The sequence below is a fragment of the Anolis sagrei genome, chromosome 2 (assembly GCF_037176765.1).
Source record: "Anolis sagrei isolate rAnoSag1 chromosome 2, rAnoSag1.mat, whole genome shotgun sequence".
Classification (NCBI taxonomy): domain Eukaryota; kingdom Metazoa; phylum Chordata; class Lepidosauria; order Squamata; family Dactyloidae; genus Anolis; species Anolis sagrei.
The window spans coordinates 45606137-45625967 of NC_090022.1; the positions used below are offsets into that span (position 1 = coordinate 45606137).

Consider the following 19831-nt stretch of genomic DNA (forward strand, 5'->3'; position numbering starts at 1 on the left):
AAAAGGAGGATCAGGAGATTGCGGCGCCCTGTTGCACGCTTTTCAGCAGCTGGCCTACTCCTTGGGAGTGCCCTTGGCTGAGGAAAAAACTGAAGGCCCTCAGACGGTATTGACCTTTTTGGGGATTGAATTAGACACAGTGAATCAATTCTCCAGGTTGCCATGTGATAAGGTCGAAGGATTGATCGTCAGGATACAACAATTTCTGGCAAAACATAAGTCAACGCTAAGGGAATTCCAACAAATAATAGGACATTTAAATTTCGCCTGCAAAGTAATTCCTCCTGGTCGAGCATTTCTTCGCAGGCTTTGCGATGCCATTTCGGGCGCATCGGCTCCACATCACCACATTAGAGTTACCCTAGCTATAAAAGCCGATTTGCGCATTTGGTTGCAATTCCTGCGCCATTTTAACGGAATTTCGTTTTGGGGGCAGGAGTTGATGATCAAAGATGCCTTAAAAGTCTCATCGGACGCATCAGGAGCTATAGGTTTCGGAGTATATTTCAATGGTCACTGGTGCGCCGAGAGGTGGCCCGATGACTGGCATAGGTTAAAAATTACATCAGATTTAACCTTTTTGGAATTTTTTCCTATTTTAGTGGCAGTCTCCCTTTGGGGCGAAAGCTTTGCAAACTCCACAGTGCACTTTTGGTGCGACAATATGGCCACAGTTCAGGTCATTAATACCCTTACATCTAAATCACCTAGGGTTATGAATGCCATTCGTCAATTTGTTTTACAGTGTTTAAATCTCAATATATTGTTTCGTGCATTCCACATTGCGGGCTTAGACAATACCTTGGCTGACGCTTTGTCTCGTTTTCAGATGGAGCGGTTCAGACAGTTGGCACCCGCCGCGGACGTTCAGCCGGAGCGGATGCCAGACCATCTCTGGAAGGCTGGAACGACGAGGCGGCATTAGGTATTACGATGGCATTAGCACCCAGTTCTAGGAGGTCGTATACCAGGGCTATACAAGAATTTTTAGATTTCAGGCAGTATTACAAGTTACCAAAAATCATGCCAGTGCCACACGAGCACATTGCCCAGTTCTGTGTGTACCACAAAAGAAGGGGCTTGACTCCACGGACCATTAGAACAAAGTTGGCAGCACTGGCATACTGGTTTAAGTCTCAGGGACTCAATGACCCCACTGATGACTTCCGGATCCATAAAATTCTAACAGGGTGGGCTAGGCACAGCGGTCATCCAAAGGACGATCGGCAGCCCCTGACACCCGCAATTTTAAAAGGACTTAAACAAATTTGGCCACGCATATGCATTTCCCCCTACGAACAGGCGCTGTTTCACGCGGCCGCATTGACGGCCTTTTTTGCAGCCCTTCGTGTGAGTGAATTGGTGTCGATGGCCAAGACTGATACCTCACACCGTGCTTTGCTGGTTTCAGATGTCATGGTTTTCCAGGAAAAGATTGACATCAGAATCAGAATGTCAAAGACGGACCAGGGGTCGAAGGGTCAAATAGTTAGCTTACAAAGGTGTGGGGATGACGATTTATGCCCAGTACAAGCCATGCAGCAATTCGCAACGCTAAGGGGCTCCGAGGGAACCTATTTGTTTTGTCACCAAGACGGAACACCTCTGACCAAATACCAGTTTTGGTCAGTTACATCTAGGGCATTAGACACATTGGGGATTGGACACCTGAAATTTGGCACGCACTCCTTCAGGATTGGCGCGGCCTCAGCGGCAGCAGCAATGGGATATGACAAGGAAACAGTTAAAGCTGTGGGGCGATGGCGATCCAATGCCTTCAAAGGCTACATTCGTCCATGCTCAATATAGTTATTGTTATCGTTGCAGGTAACGTTGGGCTGGCGCATAGGAGAAGAGTCCTGGTGTGTGGACACAGCTTCGTCTTCTGGGCGGAAAGAGAGGCCCTTAAGACTGCCTATGGCCAGCATTTGGGCCTGTCTTCCATTGCGACGATCGAATGGAGAGGCGTGAGAGGCCTGCGGTGGTACGGATTGTGCCCGCTGTTATTCAGGGCCAGGAGCGGGCCACCTCCTGATGTTCTCGTTATCCACCTCGGTGGTAACGATCTGGGCTTGTTGACGGGAAAGGCACTATTCCTGCAAGCGCGAGCCGATATTAAAAAAATTTGGCGAGCGTGGCCCGAAGTACACATTGCATGGTCGGCCATCATACCACGTCGTAATTGGTTGGGAGGAGGTGACGTGCGTAAGCTTGAAAAAGCTAGAAAAAGGGTCAATAGGGCCATGCGAATGTTCATGATTCGTCAGAGAGGCTATTACATCGAGCACACAGACATCACTCGTGAACAACAAGGCTTGTATCGAGTAGATGGAGTGCACCTCTCCGAAACGGGCAACCAGCAGTTTTTGGCAGATTTACGTCAGGGTATACAGGGGGTGTTGGGAGAATTGGTGGGGGATGGGGGCGAAATAGACATTTGCCCCCAATCCGTGGCGTTAAATAGTTAGGGAAATCCTGTTAGTCGGTGTGCACCTAAGGCACCCCCTTAAGGGGTGATAGGCCATGAAGTTAAACACTCACCTACTGTTGTTGTTAAAAGGTGAAGTGAAATAAAATGGCCTGAAATGGGAGGAGTTAGGATCCAAGATCTTTAAAAGAGAGACTCCTCACTCATTTCCCTTACGTGGTGGTCCGAGGTTGTTACCAGGAAACCCAGGTGCTTCGCCCGTAAATTGCTGTTAAGATCGGTAGAGAGTCTACCTGGGTTTTTGTTATACCAGTTCCAGGCACCCCCTTTAAGTTAGTTTAGATATTTAAATAGGTAACGATAAATAAAAGTTGCCCAATTTGAACCCAATGCTTTGGTTGTTGTGTTTTTATTTGTGAGTCTTTTACTTCGAGGGTTGGGAGACAATTAAATTTCCCCTCCCCGTGAAATGGGGAGGGAGAGATTGATTTGTCTGCCTCCCTCGTGGCAAGGGGAGGTTCCAATGGAACCTTCCAGATGACTGGGGGCGGGGCTTAACGAACAAGCCAGCCCCCACCCAGACTCATTCCGAGTCTGGAAGCTGCCCACCACTCCCGCCCATTAACAGTATAATTACGGTTGCCTAGAGGACCGGGTAGGAATTTTTCCCCTTCTTTTTCATGGGGAGGGTTTTTTGCCTACCCTATACTGTTTAGGGGCTAGATGGATGGTGGACGAACGATAAATAGGTCAGCGTTAAATAGTTAGGGAAATCCTGTTAGTCGGTGTGCACCTAAGGCACCCCCTTAAGGGGTGATAGGCCATGAAGTTAAACACTCACCTACTGTTGTTGTTAAAAGGTGAAGTGAAATAAAATGGCCTGAAATGGGAGGAGTTAGGATCCAAGATCTTTAAAAGAGAGACTCCTCACTCATTTCCCTTACGTGGTGGTCCGAGGTTGTTACCAGGAAACCCAGGTGCTTCGCCCGTAAATTGCTGTTAAGATCGGTAGAGAGTCTACCTGGGTTTTTGTTATACCAGTTCCAGGCACCCCCTTTAAGTTAGTTTAGATATTTAAATAGGTAACGATAAATAAAAGTTGCCCAATTTGAACCCAATGCTTTGGTTGTTGTGTTTTTATTTGTGAGTCTTTTACTTCGAGGGTTGGGAGACAATCAATTTTTCCTCAGCCTGCTTCACAGAAGCCACTTGAGTTTGGCCAGTAGGTTAAGTAGTTGTTACCTCTGGGTATGTCTGAGGTAGTTGCTTTTCTATACTGGGTTCAGCTCAAATCCTGAAACTGCCGAATATAGAAGAGCCTGCCAATTGGAAGGTTGGCTGTTCAAGTCCGGATCGAGGTGAGCTTTCAGCCATCAGCCTAGCTTCTGCTCACCTAGCAGTTCGAAAGCAATAATGTAAGTAGATAGGTACCGCTTTGGCGGGGAGGTAAAATGCGCCCTGAAAAAACATACCAACAACATTCTGACCAGGAAAGGCATCCATGTATGACAGACTCCTTGGCATGGAAAATGAAACATTAGCACCTCCCCATGGCTGAGTCGAGCACAGCCAGATGTTGGAGATGAAAAGAGGGAAGTCTTGCCTCTGTTTCTGAACTGCCTGTCTCTGTCAATTGTAAATTGTATAATGACATTGAATGTTTCCCATGTATGTACCTGTAATCTGTTCTAAGTCCCCTCTGGGAGACAGAGCAGAATTTAAACAAAGTATATTATTATTATTATTATTATTATTATTATTATTATTTTATCGACACAAAAGCACATTATGTCACAGCAAACAAGATCTATATGCTGGATTTCATATCACAAAATCACAAGTCGAACACTTCCCAAGCGTCTAGGACTGTGTGATGTATTTTTGAATGATGCGCGCAGATCCAAGTAAGGTGGCCTTGAATGTTTCCCATGTATGTACCTGTAATCTGCTCTAAGTCCTCTCTGGGAGACAGAGCCTAATTTAAATAAAGTATATTATTATTATTATTATTATTATTATTATTAGTATTATTATTATTATTATTATTATTATTATTATTATTCTAGAGAGGCAAAACAAAGCTTGAAGACGTAGTTGTTCCATTGTGCCTTCCCGGATTAACGATCCCATAGCACTTTGTCCCTCTAAAGCACTTTACATTTTTAGGTCTGCTCATATGTCTTTCCACAAACGCTTCTATCACCTTTTTGTTCATGTTCAGCACTATTTCCAATTTTAATTTTACATTTGGCCTTCCCATAGTTTTAATTGTATGTTGTCTTATTGATAATGTTATATGTTTATGTTTTATTTTATTGCTTGTATTGTTGTGATTATTGCTTGTATTGTTGTGTTCGGGCTCCGCCTCATGTAAGCCGCACCGAGTCCCTTGGGGAGATGGTAGTGGGGTACAAATAAAGTGTTATTATTATTACTATAAACAAAGGGACCCCAGCAAAACAACCCCTGCCCTTTGGAAAACTCAGTTCCCCCTGCCATTTCTACATTTCTACATTCTGTATGCTGACCAAGGCTTCAACTCAAGAATCAAACAGACCCGTGGGAAAATCCACCATGACTTTCTTTATCTTCCTTTTCACCTCTGGAATCAATTAGAATCAGAATCAATTTTGTCAGGCCTTTGATGGTTGATTACTCAAGGGGGAAGGGCCCTTCCAAACGTGCTGTACTGTTTATTTGTTGTTTGTTTGAATTGTCTGGCTTCTAACTACTGTTAATTCTATTTTTTATTTAATTATATTTTGAAAAGATTTTGTGATACAAATTTTAAAGCTATATCTCTGGACCTTTGTAAATTAAGCCACCTTGGGGGCTGTTCTACAGAGACACTATAATGCATTTCAAAGCTGGCTCGATAGATAGAACAATGAACTTTTATGACAGATTTTATAAGAATCAACAATTCTCTCTCTAAACTAATATATTCAAGAAAGAAAGAAAATAACCATATGATTATAAGAATCTCAAAGCAATCACATGAGGTGTAACATCCTTTGAATTTGAAATATAAAATTATAATCAATATTTAAACAAAAAGAGGAATCATATGAGGATATCAATTAAATATGAATGACCCCACACATGGCTTGTCAAATTGTAAATATAAAATCATCCAATCACAACAAAGAAAAATATGATAATTTCAGTTCACCACCCTCCTGTCCAGACCTGTAGCCAGGATTTCGGTTTGGGGGGGGGGGGCTGAGTTTGCTTTCAGGGGGCTGAGTCTGAGTGAAAGAGGGTCTACCCTAACAAACCTTTTGTATCGTTACCCCAATACCCCGATGCATATGGGATATATTGAGTATGGTGATCAGATCATGATATGAATAAACATAACAGTTTAAATAATGCACCACTAAGGCCTTTTCACGAACCACCATGAGAATTGGGGGGGGGGGCTGAAGCCCTTCAAACCCCCCCCCCCCCCCCCCGCCGGCTACATGCCTGCGGTCCTGTCCCATTGACAAAACAAAAGCAGACATGGGATCCCTGATAATATGTTTTGGGATGATGTGAGCTTCATGGTTTTAATAAGACACAGAAGCAGCATCCCACAGAAAAGCCTTATGCTTTCCATAGTGGGCACAATGTCCCAAACCAGCCCAGATCTGTTAGCCTTGGCACAAATGTTCAAATCCCAAAGAAACATAATCCAGAGATGTTCAACACCAAATCCAAGGCTATCATAGGGATGCTCAACACCAAATCAAAGGCTATCTCTATCAGCTTGAGCAGTGAAGGAGTGGATCCCATTGAATCGGAATATATTTGTTCTTAAACTAAGCATGAATTTCTTTGGTCCATGTAACTACATCTTAACTACCCTGATCAGCCATGGTTTTGGATAGTGGTCTTTCTCAGCCCAATCAGGATACTAAGGATTCTGTATCTGTAGTTTAATCCAAAGTTTGGAAAAGAATACAATACAAAGAGTTCCTCTTCTACCAGAAGTACTGACTGTTCTGGCTGAGGGATTCTAACAGCTGTAGTCCAAAAACAGGACTTTTTAAAGCTTTGGTTTCATGCTTAGAATTCCAGCCAAAATCACCTTTTGCAAGGACATGAAAGTAAGTTGTTGAATGACAACCCTTTAGTCCTGATGAAATTCTGATTGATCACTGTGAATTATGGGATTGAATAGCCAATTGAGAAGTCCTCAACCATCACCTTTTGCACCTCTGTCCAAGTCCATTTTAGCTTTCTTGCTTGCATCTTGTTCATGTTATTTTTACATAGCAATCCCAAATCTATTTCTAAAATATTTCTTTTCTGGCTGTGGTTGTTTTTGTTGAGGAAAAGGATCTCACTCATGGTTGATCCAGGGAAACATAGGTGCCAGGATAAAATGCAAGAGGACACACATTCATAGCACCACCAGGATAAAAGTGGAGGCATTACTTATCAAGGGAGAACTCATGACCCTTCTACACAGCCATATAACCCAGAATATCAAGGCAGGAAATCCCACAATATCTGCTTTGAACTGGAATATATGGCAGTGTGGATTCAGCCAATCTTGTTCAAAGCAAGTTATATGGCTGTGTGGAAGGGCCCTCAGTAACACGAATTGTGAGTTTGTTTGTTTTTCAAAAAATTGAAGTCTTACTGAGCCCCTTCCCTACTGAGCCATAAAGAAATCACCTGTAACTGAGATAGATCCATTCAGGGGAGATTGCCAATAACCCAGTGTTCTTGAAAGCACCCTTTCAAAGTCTAGGAATAGTCGTTCTAGACTTATGATTACAGACAATATGCCAGGGCAAGGTGACAAAAAGCATTTTACAGAAAATTAAAGTAGCCTTCCTGGGAAGCTACTGGGACTCCCTCACTAGTGCTTGCCCAAGTACTATAGGCATGTTTCCAAGGCTACTGATGTTTCTTTTCATTCCCTGCTGCCAGGCAGCCTTTCTTCTGTGGTCTCACACATGATTTTACCAGGCAGCATGGTACAATACCTCTACTGCTCTCTCTTTCTCTCTCTCTCTTTCTCAGTCTGCCAGGATCCAGTGTCCTGAAAGCCTCATCTTCCCTTTCAGATATTCAACACCTAATTTTTCTTCAAACATAACCCTTCCCAGCATCCATATCTGTGTAGCATCACCTGAGTTTTTCCTTTTCTATTTGGTGTAATTTGAATTTTATCTTCTCACAAGGCTGCTGAGCTGAAGCAGGCTGATAAGAAAGTCAGAAAGAGAAACCTTGACCTATATACAGTTACTGGCATCATATATATCATATTGATGCATTGCATATGGTGTGTGTTTATGTGAACATGGTATTAATTCCATCAGATATTTTATCCCATATTTTAAAAGTCCTTCTTGATAATGAAATCAGGAGGGGGATGGTGAGTGCCATCTGATGTTTTTAGGCCACCTGACCCTAGGGAATACAGAATGACTGTGTTTACTGTTGTGGCAAGGTCTTTCACAGCACCAGGCCAACTCCTTACATGGACCCAAAGTCACAGCTTGCTACGGATTCTAGGGGAAGTTCTGGAGCAACCCAGGGCTTTAGTTAATGTGGTTCAAGGACACATTAAACCCCTTTGGCTCATGTTAACCTAAATCAGCTGCCATGGAGCTGATCCTTCAGCCCTTTGGTATACAAGGTCAGTGTAAATGTACTTCTTAATTCATAGGGTTTGCTAATTTTGACAGAGATATTTGGTCTTCTTTCTTTCTCATTACCCTATAGACCAGAGATGAACAAAGTATAGCTTTGGAGCCGCATGTGACCCACCAAGTCCATTTTTGCAGCCCACATTCCTAGGAAGGGAGGGAGTGAGGATTCTCCAGGGAATATCAAGAAATTGTAATTTATATTTTAAATAGGTTGCAGCCTGCCTGAACCAACAGCTTAACATTTCTTTTTTTTTAAAGCATATTTTTAAAAATGGAATTAAGCTTTTGGCCACTTTTAAAAATTTGGGACAGTCTGTGGGAACAGAAATCGGCCCCTAGACCTGCTGCAGTGGTCCATCTTTGCTCAAGACATTATATCTGGTATAGCCAATCTTCTAAAATGGAGTGTCTCAAACTGTGCTCCTCCTGATGTTTTGGACTTCAACTCCCACAGTTCCTAACAGCAAGTAAGCTGGCTGGGGTTTCTAGAAGCTGAAGTCCAAACTTCTGGAGGAGCAGTTTGAGAAACACTGTTCTAAACAAAGGCTTTGCATATGTCTGATTTGAAGTTCTGGCATTTTTGTGTGTGTCAGGACTAGTACCAAGTTTGTGCCCATTGGCTCAAAGAGTGTTTTTCTTTTGTGGAAAGTCTTTGTGGGCCAGCAGCCGATGATTCATTGATTGGCACTCAGTTCTTGAAACATCACTTCAGATGGCACTGTTCTAACCCACAAGACAGAGTTTTCCTGCAAAAATTTCATCATTGCAGACTTTCCCATTTATGTCAACAGGGGAAATGGAGCACTAACGCAATAGTCAACATTTAATACATACTATTTAAATCAGCATGGTTACTGGTCATTTTCCTCTCTGCAACATCTTTTCTTTAAGATTTATCTTATTTTTCTTCTATGGAATCCAAGTGTTAAGTCAGATAAAGATAAGCAGCAAGTTGCTGAGGATCAGTAGATTCTGAAATATATTTAGAGGTTTAACCAGAGAAACTGACTGAAGCCTGACTTGTCTTCTGCAACACATCATGCTTCAAAGAGCTCCAAATCTATTAAAGGCAGCTAGAGAGTCAGCTTAGTGTAGCAGTTTGAACATTAGACTATGACTCTGGAGATCAGGGTTTGAATACCAGTTTAGGTATGGAAACCCACTGGGTGAGTTGTCAGCCTCAGCAGAAGGCAAAGGCAAGCCCCCTCAAAACACATCTTGCCAAGAAACTCCTACCATAAGTTCACCATAAGTCAGAAAAGGCCTACAGGCAAACAAGAAGAAAAACATTCCCTCAAAATCTGGTCAGAAAGAGAGGGAAGGTTTTTATGAGTCTCTGCTGCACAAATAAACTTGTAACAGCATTATTTGCACACCATTGAATTGGGGTGATTTTAGGGTGTGGACAGAACATTGATAGATGACCCCAAAAGAACATTGATTGCACCATGTTTCCCTCATTTGACTTGAACTAATCCTCTTTGGGCATTTTTTCTACTTGAAATAATTGGATAAACTAAGTCAGGAAAGTAAACATGCTTTTATCTGTAGTATCCCTTGAGATCACAGGCAGCTCTATGCCCTTGGGGCAATATCAGCAGTTAATGATTCTTCATTCCTCCAGCAAGAATAGGCTTAATTAAGAAAAAGCAATGTTTCACAGACATGGCTTCTTTTGCTGAGTTAATGGTGCATAGTGTTCTCCTGTGGACTTTTCCGATTTGGAAAAAGAGAGAGACAGAGAGAGGTAGAATATTGTGGGGGTTTTTTAAAAAAAAAGTTGCAGACTGTTGTTCTTTTAAGAAGTAGCAATATTCATCTCACCCAGACTGTTGGTAGGCCAAGATGCTCTCCAGTAATACAACCAAGTAGCAAGCTTAAAGGAATCACAGTCAGTTAGGCTGTGTCCAAAGTAGTAGGTGACATACCTCAACATTTTACAGAAAAAAACCAGGACACATATCGCTAGGTGACATGAGATAGTGGTCAAGATACCAAAATTTTGTAATGAGGAAGAGCGCAAGCTAGGATAGGCTGTAGTATTTGCCTGAAGCTACTGAACAATATGCCTACTGAAGTGAGTAACAACTTGACTACTATAAAACCAAAGGCAAAATGGTAAATGAAATATAACAATATTTAATGAATGTATAAAGAGAGGAAATATAGTAGAGCCCATTAAATGAATAAAATGGTGTTTATAATGTTTCCTAACGCAATATCATACTCCAAGTGTTAACCCAAGGACCATTCCAGTCCATAAGCCATTCTACTTCAAGTTTCCAGTATGGCACAAATCTAGCATCAGTCCCTGACATTTTAGGGGGAAATGCCAGTCCACCATATCAGATAAATTGAGAACTATTGTCTTTACACAGCCATTCCTCCACTGTATTATATTTAAAGCAAATGCTATGGAGATACGTTAGAAGATATAGGATTTTCGACAAAACTCAAAAGAAAATATAAAAAAATCTATCAAACTTGTGGTATATATACAGTAATCTCTATAAATGCAAACCATAGAGAAAGGGAGCAAAGCTTTCTGTTTGCTGTTAACAATAAATGATATAGAGTAGTGACAATGTGATTGAATGCAGAGTATGGACCAAGACTATTGAAGGTCCGCATGACAAACATTATGCTAATCCAGATTTTTTCAAATCAAAAGCACACTCACTAAGATTGAAAGTAGCAACAGAAGATTTACTTGCCATCTGGCCAGAAGGGATATGTGTAAGGCTAGTGCCAAAAATACATGCATAAAAAAAGAATACAGAAGGTGCAAGACTGCATACATTTGATAACTATTCAAAGCTTTCCTGGGAGGTGGGAAGCCCCGGAGATGTCTGTGTCTGCCCCAAAGGTTACAAATAAGTTTTTGGTTGTTTTTAATTTTAATCCTGATGTTGGGTGAGGAGGAAGTTTCCTGGGAAATGTGAGTGTGAAGTGCTCTGAAACAAAAGGTGATGATCCCCTTTGGGTGGCAGACAAAGGGATCCAATACGTGTGTATCCTTGGTATTCCTACTTTCTATGGTCAGCTCAAAAGAAGCAAAGAGCTGCCTGTTGTCCAGTCATAATGGATCTTGACTGTCACCTATGTCTCAGGATATGCCCATCCCAGATGTCTCAGGAAATTCCTCAGTGGTATTAGCAAAAGGTGATGACCTCTGTGCTGGGCTTTGTGCAGAAATCATATTTGATTAATACATTTCATAAATTAGGCTATAGGAGGAAAGGCCATATTTCAAGCAGATCATATTAGTTATATTTCATTTAAGAAGTTAAGAAAAAATATTTATACATTTTTGTTATGGCTCCACTTGTACATACGTGTGCAGACATAGGTAGGCATATAGGTATAGGCAAATGGGGAAGAGTTTCTCTCACAAATCCCGCAACAACAAACCAGGGATGAGCTTGCAGCACTGCCTAGTTTGGAAGAAGTCAGCAATGCCATTAGCCAACAAAAGAATAACAAAGCCAGCGGACCTGATGGGATCCCTGCTGAAATCTTTAAAGAGGGAGGACCTGAACTGACACAACAACTCCTCCAGCTGATAGAAAAAGTGTGGGTGACCAAGAAAATCCCAGCAGATTTCAAGGATGCCACCATCATCACCCTCTTCAAAAAAGAGGAAAGAACAGACTGCGGAAACTATCGAGGTATCTCCCTTCTAACCTCCACTGGGAAAATCCTTGCAAGAATCCTTGCAAACCGCCTTCTACCCCTCTCAGAAGACACCCTCCCAGAATCCCAGAACGGCTTCTGTGCCTCCAGAGGAACAGTGGGCATGATCTTCACTGCACAACAGCTCCAAGAAAAATGCAGGGAACAAAATCAACCTCTGTACATGGCATTCATCGACCTTGCAAAGGCATTTGACACAGTGAATCGCAGCGCTCTCTGGACCATCCTCCAAAAAATCGGGTGCCCTAACAAATTTGTGAACATCCTGCGGCTCCTCCATGATGACATGATGGCAACAGTCTTGGACAGCAATGGCTCCCAAAGTGACCCATTTAAGGTGGAATCAGGTGTCAAACAGGGATGTGTTATTGCCCCAACTTTATTCTCCATCTTCATCGCTATGATACTTCACCTTGTTGATGGGAAGCTTCCCACCGGAGTGGAAATCATCTATCGGACAGATGGCAAGCTGTTTAACCTCAGCAGACTGAAAAGCAAAACAAAGGTTACAACAACATCTGTTATAGAACTCCAGTATGCTGATGACAATGTCATCTGTGTGCATTCAGAAAAAGATCTACAAGCCACTCTAAACACCTTCGCAGAAGCATACGAGAAGCTCGGCCTGTCATTGAACATCGAGAAAACCAAAGTGCTGTTCCAGGAGTCACCAGCCAACCTCTCTCCAATGCCAGAGATACAGCTTAATGGTGTAACATTAGAAAATATTGACCATTTCCACTACCTTGGCAGCCACCTCTCCACCAAAGTCAACATTGACACCGAAATACAACACCACCTGAGCTCTGCGAGTGCAGCATTTTTCCGAATGAATCAGAGAGTGTTTGAGGACCAGGACATCCATAGGGATACCAAGGTGCTTGTTTATAAAGCTATTGTCCTCTCAACCCTTCTATACACCTGCAAGATGTGAACTGTCTACAGACGTCACATGCAACTCCTGGAACGATTCCATCAGTGCTGCCTCCAGAAAATCCTGCAAATCTCTTGGGAAGACAAGTGGACAAATGTCAGCATTCTGGAAGAAGCAAAGACCACTAGCATTGAAGCGATGGTCCTCCACCATCAACTCTGCTGGATCGGCCACGTTGTCCGGATGCCCGACCACCATCTCCCAAAGCAGTTGCTCTACTCTGAACTCAAGAACAGAAAACAGAATGTTGGTGGACAGGAAAAAAGATTTAAAGATGGGCTCAAAGCCAACCTTAAAAACTCTGGCATAGACACTGAGAACTGGGAAGCCCTGGCTCTGAGCACTCCAGCTGGAGGTCAGCTGTGACCAGCAGTGCTGCAGAATTTGAAGAGGCACGAATGGAGGGTGAAAGAGAGAAATGTTCCAAGAGGAAGGCGCATCAAGCCAACCCCGACCGAGACCGCCTTCCACCTGGAAACCAATGCCCTCACTGCAGGAGAAGATGCAGGTCAAGAATAGTGCTCCACAATCACCTATGGATCCACAAGAATACTGATCCTGGAAGACTATCCTACTCGGCCAATGAGGAATCGCCTAAGTAAGTAATGGGGAAGACATGTGAGAGAGAACAGGGTAGGAGACAAAAGCAGATAGAAATAGACGCACTGGAGGAGGGAAGGGAAACATTTTATCCAAAATGTAAGATTAGGTTTATCGTGCAAGAGTCCACAGACTTAGTTTGCATGTTTGCTAATACGAATCAGCACATGTTTATGGATTTTAACTGAGATATATAAAAGATGAAAAGCTGGCACTGTGGGGCATTGGCCACTGCTGGCCTGTCATGGAGTCATGGACGCCTTGTGGAGCAAGGAAAGGAAATCATTTTATCTCGTTCTGTTTGCATGTTTTAGAATTATAAATCCTTCGGGGTGGGGGGGAGTGCTATGATTGATAACAACAATTAGTAGTTGCCACAGGAATTAAGAAAGCGAGCATGAAAAGTTAATGAAAATAAATGTAAGGGATCCATATTGGGGCAAAAAAACCTCTTACCTTCACATATACCATGATGGGATATGAGGTGACAGCAACTGACCAAGCAATCTAGGACCATGACTAATATCACAAAGAAAATGTCAAAACAATTTGTTTCTGGTTTGATATTGGCAGTTTAAAAACTTGTAAAGTCCAAGCATGACATAACTGGAAAAGGAAATTAGAAATAAATATCATACTGCCTTAATAGAAATGCATGGTTTCACTTCAGGTGAAATATTGGGTATATTTATGGGGAGTGCATTTGCAAAGGATATAGCAGAGGTGTTAAGGATGCAGAAATAGCCAACCAAGCTGACCAAAAGACTCAAACAACTCCTTTACAAAGACAAATTGCTAGGTTTGGGGCTGTTTAATTTAGGAAAATGTACACAACAACAACAAGCAACTAATGTAATCACCACCTCCTTGTTTCCTTTACTGTGCATGGAATAAATTTTAATACAGATGAAGCAAGCAAATAGGCATATTTATTTTTCAAATAAAACTAAATATATCATTAGGTGGAGTTTTTCTATTTCTGTTTCGGTTTTCAGGGTTTAATCTACTTTGTGAGACACAGCTCATGAGGAAATGCGTGCACATCTAGAGGAATGCATTTGCTTTTCCCATTTGATCATAGCCTGTTTTTATGCCATACTTTCTGCCTTAGTGCCACCTGCGAGAACTCTGAAGTTATAGTTAAAATGTCTTGCCATTGGTGGAAAAATTATAACCACTTATCCATTGTAAGACAGGCATGTTGTTACGTGATTATTGAAGTACTGGTGACAAAAGATCTTCCTTGGGGCAGAAATGTGAACGTGCTTCTTCCAATCTGTAAAACAGCTTGTGCAGATTTTCAATATGATGTGCGTCCCCAGAATCAATTGCTTTGTATTATATTACTATTTTCCTTGCAGATAAAAAAGCCTAATCTTTTTAATGGGAAAAAACACCATAGAGCTGGGCAGGCAGGATTCCTTTCTCTCTGCTTCAGGCTAATATTATGAGCTTATCCTTGTATTGTTCAGCAGCGCAAGGAAAAACCTTTGCTTCCACCTGCTTACCTCCAACATGTGGAATACATGCCAAATTGTCAGCGTGATGCTAAATTTATGAGGCTTTTTTTCTTCAGAGTGGGTCAGTAAGCCTCCTTGTTCAAAATATAACTCAAAGCAATTTTGTTTCTCCTCGATATTAATGTTTTCCTCACATAGCTGCCTTATGACACATTAATCCTCATTATCCTTCAGAGCAAGAAGTCTTCTATGATAACCAAGTAGAATCTCACTAATTACACGCTCTGTCCCTGCACTTCATTTTCACCTTGGCAAGGAACATTGGTTAATGAGCTTGTGCATGATTGAGATGATGTTAGAAATGCAAACATATGTGGCAGCCCCAGCAATGGACTTTTCTGCTGCCACTAAGGACACAAGAGAAAATTCTTGGCTCCAACTACTTTTAAAAAAATGAAATTCCAAATTTATTCCTCTTGAAGGGATTAACAAAGTTGTACAAACATACATTTCATACAAGGACACCCTTAAAACTTAACTGGACAAGAGATGCCCAAGACTATGAGCCAATGGGGGCTACCTGATATCACAGGCATGGGCAAACTTTGGCCCTCCAGGTGTTTTGGACTTCAACTCCCACAATTCCTAATAGCCAGTAGATTGTTAGGAATTGTAGAAGGTTAAGTACAAAACACTTGGAGGGCCAAAGTTTACCCATGCCTGTGATATCACATGCCCTGCTCCCAATTTAACCTTTCCTATTTCTGCCACATCCTTTAGGCTTCAAAGCAGGAGTCCTCAAACGAAGGCCCAGAGGATGGATACGGCCCTCCAAGGTCATTTACCCAGCCCTTACTCAGGGTCAACTTAAGTCTGAAACGACTTGAAGGCACACAACAACAACAACAACAAATCCTATCTCACCATCTGAAAGCATGTCTACACTTCCCAATGAAATACTAATAAGTTTATATTTGTTAAAATTGCACTACAAATAAAATATGTTCAGTGTGCATAGGGATTCATTCATTTTTTTTTTCAAATTATAATCTGGCCCACCAACAGTTTGAGGGACTATGACCTGGCCCTCTGTTTGAGGACCCCTGCTTCAAAGTATCGTATCCCATTTTATTCACTGGGATAGGGATGGAGGATTGGGAGTCAAGACAGAAGTTTCCTGATCTATTTGAGAAGAGTAATCTCAGATTTCATGTATGCCCACCTCCAGTTCTACAACCCCCCACTCCGATTCTGTATTTGTTTTTGGCTCCACCCAAATCCAAGCAATATGGGAGGAAGTGGAGCCTGAGAGGAAGCTGTTGTTGTTTTCAATCCCATTTTGTGATCCTTACCGCTTGTCATGATCCACATGTCTTCAGTTCTGAGTATGTCTTCCATTTCCACCTCAAACATTTGGGAAAACATTTTAACTCAGCATCACTGAATGAATAGTAAGGAGAAGAGTGCATCGGTGTCGATGTTGACTTTTTTCATCCTCATCTAGTCCATTACTGACAGTAGGCACTAGTTAAGTAAAGAGACAGCTTCCTTGGAGCTGGATGGAAAAGACTGATAGGGTTATATGTTATCAGTGTACTTTACTATAAATTTACTCAATGGGCACAAAATGAGGGCATATTGGAAAACTATAATTGCTGATTCATCACATGAGACAGAGTGAGAAGCAAGGAATCACAGGAACCATAGGCTAAATTTCATAAGAAGGCAATGGCAAATCATATCAGAGTATTCCTTGCCTAAGCCACCCCAGTGAAATTAAAGGAATTGCCATAAATTGGCAGGCAAAATTAACCCAACATTTGCTTTCTCCAAAAAGACATATGTGTGTGTGTATGCATGTGAGTGAGTGAGTGCATGTGTGTGAGAGAGGGATACTGAGACCATGGGTATGAGAGACTCAACTGTTGCCACCTGATTAAATACTAACATTGAGAAATGTTTCCCTCGGCTAGCAAAGATAATGCTGCTTAACTTTCTGTGCAGCTAGCAAAGCATGATTGTGTCTGAAGTCTCTCTTCCCTTTGTCAAGGTAGCATGGCAAAGATATCCTAGCTGTTAAGATAAATATATTCATATGTATGTGCAGTGTCAGTGCAGCAAGTAGATAAGTGCATAAAACAGCCACATTAATACATAAATAACAACCACTGCAAAGTCCTGGTTTTGACTTCTGGATGCTTTTTACTGATGATTTCAGAAAAATAACTTTTCCATAGGGATTAGGAACTCAAATGCAATGCTTAACAAGGATCACATAGGTTATCAGTCATGGTGTAGTTTTCGAATATCCAGTTAGTTTTATACACTTTTAACAAAGCACAGAGCTGTGGTTGGAATAGAAATTGCATTTCCATATAGAAATACTCATTTTCCACCTTCTTCCATACTGTCTTAGAAATCAATACATTTGCAAGCCCTGCACTATATTTTAGGAAGGAAACAGATACAAAACGCATGTCAATATTTTACAAATATATGTGTATCCATTTTAAAATATATGCATAAGAGCACTGTTGCTGGTGGGATATCACTCGTAAAATGCATATGATAGAAAAACATGCAAAAATGTCCATGGAGAGAGGGGTAAAAAGCCTTGCAAACTGATGCAGAACTGGGATAGAATAAAAATGCTGATGGAATACCAAGAAACACAATGAGAATTACAGGCTTTGTTAGCTTTAACAGTGATGATGTCAAGTGACTGTTCACGACATTCTGTTTCAATGTTAGTAACCTGCTTCAGCTGAAACAAAGCAGTACAGCAATGAGAGCTGCCATGGTGAAACCAACAATCCCATCTCTTCTCCAGTTCAGTGCATGCATAACACGACGCCACAAGTTTCTTCAGTCTTACCTCCTTTAACTGACTGCAACTTGCAAGGGTGGACAACATTCTTTATGTGGCTTCAAGTCATTTCTAACTTCTGACAACTTCTGGAAAAAAGGGTGGGATTAAAAAGAAATATAAACAAATATTCACAAAAGACAAGGAAAAGATTGAACACTTGCAAATGTTTTAAGAGGCACTCTTTCTCAGTTCATCTGCAGATTGGATGATAACTCACACCAACTTTGACTGTGACTTTGCTCACTAGTTGTGATGGGAGTCCAACAACATCAGGATCCTTATCCCGGAAGTAGAAATTGACCATGATGCCTTTATACATGCAAATGTGGGCTTAGTAAGATGAGGGCCTTAATTTTCTCCATGATCCATTTAGAACTGTATAGGGTAGGGGTCCCCAAACTAAGTCCTGTGAACTGGTGAGCCTCTCCAAGGTCAATTACTCAGCCTCCACTCTAAACTTTAGATGTAGAGTTGCCTTGAAACAACTTGAAGGCACACAATAACAACAATCTTAATTGACTTGACTATCTCATCAGCCAAAAGCAAGCCCACACTTCCCATTGAAATACTGTTAAGTTTATGTTGCTTAAAATTATTCTTCATTTTAAATATTGTATTGTTCTTCCATAGGTTTTCCCCTCTTTTTTCCCACTACAAATTAGATATGTGCAGTGCGCATAGGGATTTGTTCATGGGTGGTTTTTTTTCTTCAAACTATAGTCTTACGCTCAACAATCTGAAGGACTGTGAACTGGCCCTCTGCTTTAAAAGTTTGAAGATTCCTGATTTAGGTTTTTGCTGCTTTGTATCATACCCAGCATGGCTAGTGAAGAGGAATAGTTGCTAGAAGGGCCAGCAGAGGGGATGGAGGTGAGCAACTCTCAGGAGTCTATCATGCCTAACTCAGCCACTACTGAAAATGAGGCCACAGCAGTCTATGCAACTCCCAGTGGCTGAAATTGGAAGCAAGCATGTTTCAGCAAGCTTCAGAAAGGTTAAGCATACCCACACCCTTAGAGAGATGCTTACAGAGGATCAGCCTTCATATATCTATTGGACTATCCAAAAATGGTTGTCAATAAGGCTACACCTGGAACTTTGACATATAAATCAAATTGGTGCTTACTTTCCCTCTCTGTGGACAACATTATTCTGACTTGAGTCTAATGCCTATTTGCATCCAGTGATTCTGACCTCATACCTGACTTTGCTGCTATTCCGGCTTGACTTCAAAAGACTTCTGCTTCTTGGACTTTGAATCTTGGCATTAGCTCATGGGTCTCTGTTTGTTGTTTGTACTTTCTGCTTCAGACCTCAGACATGACTTGTGGATTTTCTGGGTTGACTTCCAAGGATTCCTCAATTTGGCTTCTCTGAAATTGAATTGCTGGCATTGGCTGAGCCCACTCGTCTCTGTTGCTTGTTTGGAGCAAGCTGTTGAAATAACAGGTGTGTTTACAACAATTTACCTTTTAGCAATTGTGATACCATGTTGTGCTGCTAGTTTATAAAATCACTCTGACTTCTGCTGTTTCTTGATCTTCAAGTAGGCAAGTTGGAAGGTCATCTCCCACAGTGAGTAGTGCTTTCCACAAAATTTAAAAAAATGTAGTTGTTCATACTTGGAGGGGAAACAACTGTATTCTGATTCTACACATTAGATTGCATTTCTTATCAAATTGATTTTAATCCTAAACCTTGAGTTTCCTTGAATTCCATATAGGCAAGAAAAAAACTCTGAGGGCAAAAAGATAAAAACAATTTCTCATTTTTGCAGCTTCACTCTCATCTCCCCAAGAGCTATTTCTTGGGTGGAGGAAAGTATGATTGTTCTGAAAAACTATAATGATGCTTATTTTGCTAAAAATATACTGCTATTGAGGTTGTTCTTTGAACTTAAATTATGAAATACAGACAGAATTTCAAAATTTGTCTATTTTTGCTTTCTAATGGTTCATTGTACAGAAACATTTGTTTTGTGCACAAAATCGTTTAAAATATTGTTTAAAATTGCCTTTAGGTTATATGTATAAGGTATATATGAAATATAAATAGATCTCATGTTTAGACTTAGGTCCCATTTCTGGGAAATCTCATTGCATAGGTTTCTCCAATCCTCCAGTGGATTTTGGGTATGCATGAGGGACTGCACAAGGGAGAAGGACTGGTCTACTTCCTGTTCTGCTTTTAATTTTACAA

At 41.4% G+C, this 19831-nt stretch overlaps 1 long non-coding RNA gene across 1 annotated transcript; it reads left to right on the forward strand.

The window, feature by feature from the left end:
- The first annotated feature begins 831 nt into the window (after positions 1 to 831).
- LOC137096029 (uncharacterized) lies at positions 832 to 3546 on the forward strand. The gene is made up of 2 exons (XR_010909141.1): positions 832 to 925; positions 1828 to 3546. It is a non-coding gene; the product is annotated as an uncharacterized lncRNA (long non-coding RNA).
- Positions 3547 to 19831: the final 16285 nt, after the last annotated feature.